This window comes from Neoarius graeffei, chromosome 13, assembly GCF_027579695.1.
Source record: "Neoarius graeffei isolate fNeoGra1 chromosome 13, fNeoGra1.pri, whole genome shotgun sequence".
In the NCBI taxonomy this organism is placed as follows: Eukaryota; Metazoa; Chordata; class Actinopteri; order Siluriformes; family Ariidae; genus Neoarius; species Neoarius graeffei.
Window position 1 is genome coordinate 30,341,604 of NC_083581.1, and position 14,221 is coordinate 30,355,824.

Genomic DNA, 14,221 nt, shown 5'->3' on the forward strand with positions numbered 1-14,221 from the left:
TTATCATTTTATCGGATCCCGACGGAGAAGATGGATAGCGGCCATTAACAGATTGGCAGCCCTCGGCATACCAACGCTTGTGCAGTGACCACTTTGTTGGAGGTAAGACGAATAAAATTAGCCAGAAAAGGCATTACATTGCTGTTAACATTCTGTGGCGGCGAGTGTGTAACCAAATAGGCTAAAATAACCCATTGTAACCTCTTTGTTCTTCTGTAGTAGCTATTAGCTAACGACATTAGCTAGCGTTGTGTTCCTTTGCTGTTGGTAGACTGTAGGACAGATCAGAGGCAGTGTCCTACAAACAGCGCTTAATTTGAGGGGGAGCAAGCCGGAGCGCGCGCCGGAACCTCGGGCGTTGGCTCCGGCAGCTATTTACACTGGATCCGGTGATCCGACACCTCTTTTGACTATGTAACAGAAAAAAACCCCAAATAATTAAATAAAAAAATGCAAGTTTATTTAGTGTTAATGTCTGATTTTGATATCTGTCTTGGTGATTTCTCTCATGAAACGACATCCACAAAATATCTGCAGATGAACTTAATTTGCAGTGTTATTACAAAACATGCCCAGAAGCGCAGCGCCGCGCCCCCCTCTCCCCCTCTTTTTTTCCGCACCAGAGCCACTCATCCTCTGCGCTCCGGGACCTCCCACTTTACAAATTAAGCACTGCCTACTAGGGCTGCACAATATATCGAAAAAGTATCGATATCGCGATATCATAGTTTGCGATACACATACTGCAAAAATTACTTAAATTTCGATAAAAGGCACATTTTTCTGTGCCGTCCAATCACATTTGAATGTCAACAAGCGCCGCGGGATAACTCCGTCCCCTATTGCAAAACAAGTAAAAGCTCGTAGTGATGGCGGAAGCGGTAGCAAGTGTGGTGAAACAAACTTGTGTGAGGAGGAACTGGTTTCCAAAAAAAAAAAAAAAAAAAAAAAAAAAAAATGCACGTCTGCTATTTGGAAGTACTTTGGAAATAAATGACGCTACAATGAGCGAACTACCAAGCTACAAGCTTTGCTAGTTCTGCACTCGCGGCACACAGGCACTGTTTGAACAGTCTCACAAAAGGTGTGACTCGAATTGCGTGCCTGCATTTTCTGCAAGCAAAGAATGAGTTGGCATTTGTAAATACTATGCAAATGCCTTGCCTTTCGAGGTTGTGTAAAAAATACTGAACTAAGTTCGCTAGAAAGCTACAATGCTTTATACTCGCGATAGTGCCAGCAGTTTGCCTCTGGTGCCTCGCATACTGCTCTGCTCGGAGTCAGAGGCGTGTGAGTGAGCCTTGACTGCCACCTAGTGACCAATCAACGAAAATTACATGAGCTGTGCATGGTTTGACACAATGCAACAACAATAAAGGGTGCATCGTGATTAAAAGAATAACATATAGGGGATTGAAAGAGTTATTCAAAATTAAGAGTTATTTTAAAAAGTTATTAAAACATATATATTGTGGTTATTAAAAGTTGGAAAAATAATGTTGGAATGGAAGCGATACATTGGGTGTTTTTTTAAAATGCTAGATACAGGGCAGAACGGCGAGTAGAGGTAAGAAAAACATTATATATTTAATTATCGTGATACATATCGATATCGAGATATTCAGTCATGTTATCGAATATCGCATATTTTTCTGATATCGTGCAGCCCTACTGCCTACAAATAAGTGTTCAAAACAAGAGGAACATGTATTTGTCTCTTAAATCCAGGCCGTTCCCTGTAATCTGTAACAACGGTTGGAGAAAGTAATGGCAAATAGTGAGAGCACAAACCATAGAAGGTAAACTGTACACAGCGCCAGGGCAGTGTGATGGTATGTCTACTTTTAGATTGTGTTATCTTATCAATGAACACACTCGTTACTCGACAAATTTCACGTCTTTACGACGGATACTTAAATGTGTGTTAGTTATTATTGTTGCAGTCTAAGCAGTCATTGTAGCAGCTAGATGAGCGAGAACCGAAAGGGTCTGTGCCATAAACCGCTATTTCTGTACGGTGTTGCTAATGTGTCGTTACTGTTGTTATTTCTCCCTCTGCTCGCCCTGTAAATGCCCTACGTCGCTGGATAGCGAAGGTGTTTTCTGCATCTCGCTCCTTTTTCTTGTATGTTCTCCGTTTGTCGCCTTCCTCGCATTCAAACCAATTCGAGCCGAAGTCCACTACATGTCCAAAATGGTGGTCGCGTTTACGAAGGTCACGTGACTGAAAAGGGTCTATACCAACGGTGTGACATGCCAGATACTCCTCACAAATCTTTTGTACGAGGACAGGTCTCGGTCATTGTCAATAATTCAGTGTTTCAAACCTCATCTCCTTTCCGACACAGTGCAGCCTTGGCCAAAGTTCTTGATGGTAATGGAGTCAAAGTTCTCATGAAGTTTACGGATGGAGGTACAGACCAAAGGAATACTCTGTAAAGTGCGCTTCCATCTGCCTCTTCAAGGAACTGAACTCAGACATGCTGATACTAGCAAGTTGTGCTCCTGGCTATAGTTTGGTAAACCCAGCAGAACGGGTAATGTCAATTTTAAACCTAGGGCTTTAAAAACTGTGCACTACAGCGTGAAGCTAGTGATGAAGATACAGAGAAAAAGCTCAGCAAGTGTAATAGCATGGACGCTCTTAGAACCTTGGCAGAAAGTAACCCTGACATAAAGATGAAATGGAATGATGTAACGCCAGTTTAATCTCTAGTCAAAGATCGGTTTCTTAGACTTAGCCTGAAAGACAACCCATTCCATGTAGAAGAACCAGTCACTGAGGAATGCATCACTCATCTCCAACGCCACCTCCAGGAGTTGTTTCCAGGCCTTGATATATCTAAGCTAAGAAAAGCCATACTAAGAAAGTGGAAGCATACCAGTCTTGGCTAGATAGACACTGCCGTCAGAGACATTACAGTTTTCAAATTATAAAATGTGAGGACAGAGCCTGCTGTGAGGAACCAACAACACCATCTGAGCTTCTCACATGGCTGCCAGATCCTGTACTACAGCCTGGTGGTCAACATTTCAAAAGCTATGATGAAATCAAGCTTGTAGACACCACCGAAGAGGACCGACCTAGTCTGAAGATTCTAAAGAAATCCCCCAAATCAACTCAGTCTGCTACTAAAAGAAAGTTACCCGTTGATCAAGGGCATGATATCTCCAGTGTAGCTGACACATTGAATGCCCATGCTGATGATAATGTTCAGAACCATGAGCCCACAGTTACTGATGTTCAACAGCAATTACCAACCTGCATTATGTCAGCACAAACTGCCAGAACCACCGTGGAATGTGTAGAATGCTGAAAGCCTCGAGTTGTAGATAGTAAAAGCAAATTATCTGGACGTCAGAAAATGCAGTTAGTATTGATGATGAGCGAGTCCGATTATACATGTGGATCTGCAGTCACTCCACCTGGTCATGCGCTGGCAAAAGTGTCTCATCTTGGCTTCTTCCGCTTTATCCGGGGCCGGGTCGCGGAGGCAGCAGTCCGAGCATGGAAGCCCAAACTTCCCTTTCCCCAGACACCTCGGCCAGCTCCTCGGGAAGAACATCGAGGCGTTCCCAGGCCATCTGAGAGACATAGTCCCTCCACTGTGCTCACTCTAGGACCCAAATTGTTTTAGCGAAAAGTGCTAAAGACTCAAATTTTTCTTTAGCAATTTGCAATTTCGCTTAGCAAGAAATGCTAAAAGAACAATTTTCTTTTTAGCAAAGTAATTTTTTTAGCAAGATGTGTTATATTTCTTGCACTGACATAATATTGAAAAATGAATTGTTATTGTAGTTTGTTGGTGTTTCAATAGTGTTTGCAAGCTTATTTCCTGCCTTTGCCTTTCCATGTTCTTGATTTATGTTCATAGCATGCTTATTTATTCTTGAATCCTCTTATTTTGATCCTTTCATCAACTGGATATCTCATCTCATCTCATCTCATTATCTCTAGCCGCTTTATCCTTCTACAGGGTCGCATTTAACCCGCTTAATCTGGTTTACGGAGTCCATATTTTTCATTATAATTATATCTAACATGGTGGCACGGTGGTTAGCGCTGTCGCCTCACAGCAAGAAGGTCCGGGTTCGAGCCCCGTGGCCGGCGAGGGCCTTTCTGTGCGGAGTTTGCATGTTCTCCCCGTGTCCGCGTGGGTTTCCTCCGGGTGCTCCGGTTTCCCCCACAGTCCAAAGACATGCAGGTTAGGTTAACTGGTGACTCTAAATTGAGCGTAGGTGTGAATGTGAGTGTGAATGGTTGTCTGTGTCTATGTGTCAGCCCTGTGATGACCTGGCGACTTGTCCAGGGTGTACCCCGCCTTTCGCCCGTAGTCAGCTGGGATAGACTCCAGCTTGCCTGGACCCTGTAGAGCAGGATAAAGCGGCTACAGATAATGAGATGAGCTATCTAACATCTGGTGTGATGTGCTTTGCATTGTTTGCCATCTATGCACCTTTTAGCCCTTAGTCACCCTCTGTAGTATGCTGACTGGCTGTGTAACGTAACTGCATGGTGAGTGGCTTCCAATTCTATCAGGGATTTATCACACCTATGGGTCATGTTTAAATTTGAACTGGCCAAGTTGGCCTGGCCAACATCAGTGTCTGACTTGACCAATATCAGTGGCTGTCCTTGCTAAATTAATTTTATTTTTTTCAAAATTCTATTTTAACATCTCAACCACTGGTATTGCCTCGCGTGTGTGTGTGTAATCGGGATCCGTGTGTGTGTGTGTTTAGGGGGAGGGGGTGTCTTTATGGGTAGGATGAAGGGAGCTCGGAGTTAAAATCAATGGCTGTTTCTCATAAATTAATCTCATAACCCAAATATAATGATATTCACCATTTAATTTCTCAAATGAAATACTTGCAGTCAAAACTTTGAACCATGTGCGTCAAAATGCTCTGAAAACAAGGTACACTTGGTCGATATATCCTGGTTCATCTGTGAGTTCTTCCAAAGTTCTGTCAGGGTTGATATGTAGAAAATGCGTCTTTAGAACGGTTATATTGGTGTTTTTATCCCTAACTGAGAAAGCTAACAGAATATTCTAATGTTATCTCACTTTTTAGAGAGGTTTGTCATACGTAAAGTTGGATAATTTATTTTAAACAAACCTCGCTATAATCTTGTTCACTAATGAGCGAGAATTGCCGACATTATCAGCGCAACTCGGAAATTGATCATTTAATATGTAAGGTCCGCTGCTACATAGACATATAAACATAGACGCCGCATTGAGCTGGTGGCCTGTTGCTGGGATACGTCAGTGTCCGCCATATTGGATGTGGCAAATCTTCCCTGTAAACCAATGCAAGTAAATGGACTGAACTTCATAAAGCCCCTTTCTACAATAATATTTAACTCGATGCCTTTTATTCACCCATTAAGACACACGCGTATATATTTGGCGTATATACCCGTCAATATTCTGAATGACCGCCAAACTGAGTTCAGCCAGGTTCTAACGTCATACCAAAACAAAATACATCACTGATTCCTTCACATTCAGAAAGGTTAAAAACATTCATCATGCGTTCAAAAACGTTCATCATAGTGTGGCACTGTATTATCTAATTCTCACTGCTTATAACTCTACACCTACCCGGTGGAGATGAGCTGGGAAACTGAAGGAACAGTAATGAAAAGTATTTTTCCAGTCTCACCTGTGAAAGGTAATCCCGTGTGATCTCGTTTGGACGGTAAACCTGTTGGTACAGTTAAACGCAGCACATGAATGAGGCATCTTTATTCTCGGCTACTGTCTAGACGCTATACCAGAGACGGTTGAAGAATCTCCACTTTGCCACATCCAATATGGCGGCGAGGATGACGTATGATTCTATGCAGAAGGCGGCGTCTATGTTTATGTCTATGCGCTGCTATTGGAAGACGTAATTTGCGGTCAACCAATAATAATCTTCGAAACTCGGGGGCGTTGGTTATAAATCAAAACATCGAAGATAGACATGAAAGGTACTGTTCATCTTGAGAAATCGCAATTGTTTGATGGATTTTGCTTAAACTTTAAATGACTTTCGCATAAAATGCGAATACAGATGATTTTCTTTTCACAAATTGGAATAAAACTTCACAATTTGTGGACGTGCGAGCGGCTAGCGTGAGCCCAGCTCCAGCGTGTCCTAGGGCTTTGACTTCGAACTTCGAATACAATTCGAATGTTGTGAAAAAAAAGTGATGTTCGAACGAATATTAGGCAGCTCTAAATATTCGAACCTGTATATGGTATCATTAGGCATAATTCTTTTATTTTTGTGAATGTGGTTGTAAACGTTTTCAGTTCAGGTCGCAGGTTTTTTTTTTTTAACGTCTGTGGAATTTATGTGAATCGCGAAGGTCATTGTCTTTTGTCTTATCTGGGCACCTGTAGACGTTAGCGTCAAGCTGGCACGCATTGAACAATGGAGTCAGATGCTAGCATGTTGGAGATTTGCACTCCGGAGAATTTAAAAAGTGATGCGTGGTGCTATTTTGGATTCGAAAAAAAAGATGGAGAATGCGATTTAAAAAAAAGGTTACCTGTAAAATATGTGGAAACAAATTGGCCTATCAATCAACAACTTCAAACTTGAGGGCCCACTTGAAGACATTGCACGCGGGAGCGCTAGAAGGTGAGAGGGGGCTGCGAGAGGGGTCTGTGATACGCCGGCAGGTGAAGATAGACACTCTAATTCCTAATATTAACTCTAATATTTTTCATTTCCTCATCAGAAGTCAGTCATTTTTGCGAGATTGGACAGAGTCTGACTTTATTAAGTACAACATAGGCCTACAATAAATGAAGTGTAATGTAACTGCTGATGTGATTAAATGCAATATAAAATGTGACTTTTTCTTCTGAAAATATCGGTGTTTGTTTTTTTTCTGCAGATATTTGGTTGGTTTTTGTACACCTGATGTTATAACATAAATGAAATTACTAACGTAGACTATGTGACACTGCGCAGTAATGCTTTCATGTGCTGTTATTTTTGTCAACTTTGGATAGTTGCTAAAAATAAAAAATAAAAAAAAATTATTAGCTTACTTGGGCAAGTAGCCTATAGGCCTAAATTAATTTAGCCTACACATGGTGGAATTTACATACCATGAAGTTCATAAGTTAACGAAGTGAGCACGTAAAACTAATCTGTGATCTTATAACATATCGTGTCCGTGTTTGTTTGAATTGTGAATCAGAGACGCGAGCAGGAAGCAGTGACATGACAGCTGACACCGGTCTCATTCAAAACAAACATTCTCAAAAGCCAACACGAATGGGCTCGGAACGGCAGTGTTATAAACTCACAGATTAGGTGTAGGCCTAGCAGTACCTGCTCATTTTGTAAACGTTCCCCTTTGATTGTCAGTGAGGCTACAGTTTAGAGGCTTTCATCAGTACAAGCAACCAGGAAACCGAAGGAACAGCGTTTCACACAAAAAAGGCAACGGACAAACGACGAAGTTTGTGGATTATGTAACGTTAAAAGTGTCAGCCGGTATAATGCCAATTACTACGACACTGCACGTTTCATTAGTAGTGGTTGTAAAAACACGCCTGAATATTTCATATTTCCTGCACGTAATCTTATTGACATTGACTGAACACTGCCCCCTGGTGGACTGAATATCATATTTAATTTTGATGCCGAGGTGTTAGTGAGGCATTTAAGAATAATATAATTAATAAAAGTTCGAATACTATTCGAATGTCTAGATTAATTTCCAAACGAACTTCGAATATGATTTTTGGGCCAAGGTCAAAGCCCTAGCGTGTCCTGGGTCTTCCCCGGGGCCTCCTCCCAGGGGGACATGCCTGGAACACCTCCCCAGGGAGGCGTCCAGGAGGCATCCGAAAAAGATGCCCGAGCCACCTCAGCTGATTCCTCTCGATGTGGAGGAGCAGCGGCTCTACTCCAAGCTCTCCCCGAGTGACTGTGCTTCTCACCCTCTCTCTAAGGGAGCGCCCAGCCACCCTGCGAAGGAAACTCATTTCGGCAGCTTGTATCCGCGATCTTGTTCTTTCGGTCATTACCCAAAGCTCATGACCATAGGTGAGAGTCGGAACATAGATCAACCGGTAAACTGAGAGCTTTGCCTTTTGGCTCAGCTCCTTCACCACGACGGACCGGTAAAGCGACCGCATCACTGCGGAGGCTGCACCGATCCGCCTGTCGATCTCACGCTCCATCCTTCCCTCACTCGTGAACAAGATCCCAAGATACTTAAACTCCTCCACTTGAGGTAGGACTTCTCCACCAACCTGGAGAGGACAAGCCCCCCTTTTCCGGTCGAGAACCATGTCCTCGGACTTGGAGGTGCTGATTCTCATCCCAGCCGCTTCACACTCGACTGCAAACCGCCCCAGTGCATGCTGGAGGTCCTGGTTTGAAGAAGCCACCAGGACATCATCATCCGCAAAAAGCAGACATGAAATCCTGTGGTTCCCAAACAGGATTCCTTCCGGCCCCTGGCTGCGCCTAGAAATTCTGTCCATAAAAATTATGAACAGAACCGGTGACAAAGGGCAGCCCTGCCGGAGTCCAACATGCACTGGGAACAGGTCTGACTTACTGCCGGCAATGCGAACCAGACTCCTGCTCCGTTCATACAGGGACCGGACAGCCCTTAGCAAAGAGTCCCGAAATACTCCACTGCGAACACTGTCGGTATCCTTATCCATAGGGGTGTTCACACGGCCACTTTTACTCCAGTGTAGCACCGGGGCTGCCCCGGTAGAGCGTTCACACGGTACAAAGTTATACCGGTGTAGCCCCTGAAAGCTGCTTAAACCGGTGCAAATCTGGTGGTTTAAGAAATTTACTCCGGAGTAAATGCTAGTTTGCGGGGCAGCACCGATATAAAATGGGACGTCTGAACGCTACAGGGGTAGACTCGCTACGCGTGAGGAGAGTTGATTACATACGGGCATTGCATAATTTGCATCCTGGTATTTTGCACTTCCAAAATGGCGAATATCAACAACAACAGAACTGCGTGTCTTCATCCACGTTGCTTTCCCAGCGCTTGGTGATGCCATGACAACCGTCCACATGGCCATGAACGACACAAAGTCGTCGATTTGTTGCCGAATGAATTGTAGAATGCGTTGTTTTCGTGCTCTCTTGTACTTGAGCAAACTTTCCTTTCTCTCTTTTACCCTTTTACGGTGTCTGATGCCTCTTTTCCACCAAAGCAGTTCCAGGGCTGGTTCGGGGCCAGTGCTTAGTTTGGAACCGGGTTTTCTGTTTCCACTGACAAAGAACTGGCTCTGGGGCCAGAAAAACCGGTTCCAGGCTAGCACCAACTCTCTGCTGGGCCAGAGGAAAGAACCGCTTACATCAGCGGGGGCGGGGGGGGGGGGGGGGGGGGGGGGGGGTTGTTAAGACCGACAACAATAACAAGACCGCAAAAGGTCGCCATTTTTAAGCGACGAGAAGCCGCAGCTGTACAAACGCAAAGTCATCCATTATTATTATTATTGTTGCTGCTTCTTCCGCGTTGTTTTTGCTTCGATATTCGCGCCAAGGTTTATGCAAACGTAGCAACGTAACTGACGTATACAGCGACATAACTGACGTGTCTTCTCTTAGCACCGCGAGCGATGGAAAAGCAAACTGGTTCTCAGCTGGCTCGCAAGTTGAACGAGTTGTGAACCAGCCCCGGCTCCGAACCAGCCCTGGAACTGATTTGGTGGAAAAGGGGTATGATAGACCACAACGTAGAAAGTTTGTCTGGAGAAGTATAAACCATGGTTTTTCGATACATCAATCACAAACAAGGCGGGAAAAGGAAGTACATTTTCACGCATGCGCATATTTAAGTTCCACATTATTACTATAGACCCCTTTCACTGACGTCACCTGAAACCGGAAGTAAACAAACCCTGCGCCATATAGAGATCTTGCAGTCACGTGACCGGAAAGTACACAACCGCCATCGTGTCGGTCAAAAACACCGCTGAATACTGCTGCACTCACGTACAGAATGGATCAATTTCAACCGACGGACTACACGGCTCATTTTTCTAATGAACAGAGAACTAGATATATGTCTAAAATAAACGATCTACAGATTTGTGACCCTTATGGCTTTCCGGACGGAGTTTTCACGACCGGATTTTGAACTGCCAGCGGAATACCCAGACGTGTATGATTACCTCATCAACTTTCTCTCGCTGTTCAGTGGTGAAGCACTGCGTGCTTATAAACCTCTGCACAGTTATCTTTACAGAAATTCAGGATTTGTCAGCGACTCAGATGTGGCATCTTGTAAGCTAGAAAATGATCTTCACTGGATGGGTAAGTCACTTAAGTATTGAGTATAGCACTGACCAGCCGATTATAGAATAAGGTAATTCCAAATCGTCCGTCTTGTTTACATGGATCTGGCGTTGGAGAGGTAGAGGCCTGGCAGTGGAGGTTTGAGTAGCTGTTTTCTGAGCTTAGTCAACAGGCCGGCTCTGCCTGTAGCCTCGCTTTTGCTTCGGCTCCCGGCGCTGCCTCCTTCGCTTTGCTTCCGATAACAATCCACGGAGACCCCACTGGTCTCGCAATCTGGTCTCGTCCGGAATGTTTTTTTTTTTTTCTCGTCCGGAATGTTGTGCATGCGATGGAAATCACTACAAACCGTCATTTTCTGCTGGAAACCAATGTCCAGTAAGTCCATACGGTTGTAGTGGATATTGAAGTCCAGTACAGACGAACAACACACAAAAATACACACAAAAAACATAAAAACGTGCACAGGTAGGGAGAGCTTGTAGCCGCAGCCGTTGTAGTAGAATTGTATATAGTAGGGTTTTCCAGAAGAAAAGGTAGAAGTAAAAGCAGAAGTAGAACCAGAAGTAGAAGGCGGAATATGGCGTTTGACCGACAAGATGGCGTCTGTCACAATCTGGATCGGCTGTGACGTCACATGCAAGTGCTCGATAGACCCCTTTCACTGACGTCACCCGAAACCGGAAGTAAACAGACCCTGTGCCATATTGGAAGACCAACAAACTCATGATTAGGGGAAAATAACGGCAGCGGTATGTGAACCCACAAGAATAAAGTGGAGTGGCAAACGACTTAAACAAATCTGAGCTGTTTTATGATTTATTGGCCCAACAGTAGACGAAAGAAACCTGTGTGAGACTTGGCAAAAAACTGTGGATATAATGGATAAGTCTGTGCATGATCTGCGGACACTTAGCAAACGCAAGAAATTCAGATTTAAAACATGCTTATAAGAATATAATACAAGACAAATCCTGAATTTCTGTAAAGATAACTGTCCAGAGATTTATAAGCACGCAGTGCTTCACCACTGAACAGCGAGGGAAAGTTGATGAGGTAATTATACACGTCCGGGTATTCCGCTGGCAGTTCAAAATCCGGTCGTGAAAACTCCGTCCGGTGAGCCATAAGGGTCACTAATCTGTAGATCGTTTATTTTAGACATATATCTAGTTCTCTGTTCATTAGAAAAATGAGCCGTGTAGTCCGTCGGTTGAAATTGATCCATTCTGTACATGAGTGCAGCAGTATTCAGTAGAGATGCACCGATACCACATTTGTGAAAACCGATACGAGTACGAGTACTATCATTTCAGTACTTGCCGATACCGAGTACTACCGATACCGATACTGTTGATGTTAAAATATAGGCTACCTACATATCTATAATCTAACACTCGCGGGCCGCCGCAATGCTCGCAACCACCCACTACAACTCTGCGCACTGACATTCAGTACCCAGCAGAGGGAGACAACTAGTCATGAACGAGTGTATAGAGAAGAAGACTCAGCTGTTACAACCAAACGAACATGTCGTCCTCAGCAGTTTGGCGTTTTTATAAAATTTTGGAGGAAGACAGGAGCAAACTTGTGACGGCACTGTTTCATGACTACGCAAACATCTTCGTCATGGAAAAATGGGTTGTTGTCGAACAATTTTTTTTGTCTTCTGACGAAATTAGCCTACGCTCAATGCTTGAGATTTACAATTTTTTTCCTGGGAGAGGCTTTTTTTCCTCGAACGGACGCTGGCAAAAGGCGCTTCACGGAACACTATCAGCGCATGGTATAGCCTATCATATTATGCTCAAGCCTGAGCTCAACAATGCTTCAGTTTTTTTTTCTCTCTCGAATGGAACAAAAAGCGCTGCGGGGAACATTGGTATCGGCGCATGGGATCGGCACTGGTATCGGTTCATGGTATCGGCAACTGTTTGACAAATACGAGTATGAGTATATTAGTGGAGTATCGGGGCCGATGCCGATATCGGTATCGGTGCATGCTTAGTATTCAGCGGTGTTTTTTACCGACAAGATGGCGGCTGTGTACTTTCCGGTCACGTGACTGCAAGATCTCTATAGCACGGTCGCAAAAACTGCCGTGTGGACGCAAGTGGGGCTGCACCGGTGCTAACACGCTTCTCTCTAGTAAGCAGGTTTGTGACGCGTGAACGCTCCACAAAATTTACACCGGTGTAAGATATATCGCAACAAAATACATTGGTGCAGCATCGATGCAAATATGTGCCGTGCGAACACCCCTTATGATGTAAAATTAATGCTATTCTCCTGAGAAATGCTGGCAAAAATTTATAAGTTTTTTGATAAAAATCTTATGAATAAATCTTATAAAAAAGATAAATGTTGACACAAATTGCTACTATGTTTGTTGTTGTGAACGAGCGAGTTCCCAGAGGTCCATAACCGGGGTCCGCTCGCCAGCCAATCAGAGCGCAGGATTTGATCACCTCACCGTGAAAAAAATGTTATTTGCCAGCTTAAGGTCAGTCCGTACGGTGAAATACCGTGAGCTCGGCCTCGAACACTGACCTCCCAGCTGGTAAATAACATTTATCTTACCTTAAATACGTTATATAGGTGTGTTAGACAGCTGTCTTTTGAAGCAGTCAAAATGACTGATTTTGAAACAGATTTGAGAAATGACTCCAAGCTTCTCAAGTAACTCCTCTTTACCTTCCAGTCTGTCTTCTTCTTCTTCTTCTTCAGGAAATACTGGCAGGTTAGACACCATCCGGTGTATTACCGCCGCCTACAGAATATTACACGTCGTTGCAAGTTCATTCAGTCTCTTAGATTCTAGTGTATACTCCAGATGCTTTTAGAAATCTAACTAGACTTGAAGTGACTTTCGAATCCTTTAGCTGAAGCAGAGAGTTAAGGGATACAGTAGTAACACCAAGCTGAGATAATTCAATGACCAATATACGCCTAAATTCACAGTATAGCACACACTCTAATAAAACATGGGGAACTGTCTCAGGGACTCTGCATACTTCACATAGACCATCACTGTGTTTATGGATCAGATGTAACAGAGTTTAAGGCACAATGCCCTAGTCTGAGACGAGTCAGGACCACTTGCTGAGACCTACCCCCTGATAGTGTACAGAGTGTGTTTACTGAAGGCTGAATAGAGTACAGGTGTCTCCCCTTTAAATCTTTGTCCCATTCAGCTTGCCATGTCTGGAAAATATTTCCCATAAGCTGGCTCCTCAGTTCGGTCCTTCCTGGACCAACTGCCAACGTAATATCGTTAATACTTAAATATTCCCTTGCCAGCTTATCAGCCACCTCATTCCCACTAATTCCTATGTGGGCTGGAACCCACAAGAGGGACACATCACAACCACTCAAATGTAGGCTGTTCATCAATAAGAGAATGTCAGAAATCAAATCAGGCTGAGTGTTGGAATAATACGTTTTAAGACACTGGAGGAGTGAAAAAGAGTCAGAGCATAGAACCACATTTTTAGCCTGTGCCTCCACTACCCATTGCAGAGCTTTTAGAATGCCCATAGACTCTGCTGTAAAAACAGCCATATTATCACTGAGCCTATATCCATATTTGACACTGAGCTGGGGTATACAAAAAGCATAGCTTACCCTTCCTGACTCAGGATCTTTAGATCCATCAGTATAAATTTGAAGAGCGGAGCCCCACTTATTCTGAATATACTCTGAAGCAGAGTCACTAGAGAATTCAACATCCTCGTTGTGTTTATCCTCGTGTAGCCTAAGGTCCACTTGGACAGGGGGGAGGAGCCAGGCTGGGATAGGTCCCCAGAATGTACTTTTAACTGGGACCATATCAAACAAGTTAAAATCCTTGGCCCATGGCATACATTGCTTCAAAAAGGGCTGACCCTTCCCCTGACCAGAGGTAAATTCATAGCAGTCAGTCAAAATGGGACTGGCA

General features: G+C 43.8%; 1 protein-coding gene across 6 annotated transcripts in view; it reads right to left on the reverse strand.

Annotated features, from left to right (window-relative positions):
• nol9 (nucleolar protein 9) overlaps window positions 1-14,221 on the reverse strand; it is a 74,281-nt gene that overhangs the window by 58,465 nt on the left and 1,595 nt on the right. The window lies entirely within an intron of this gene.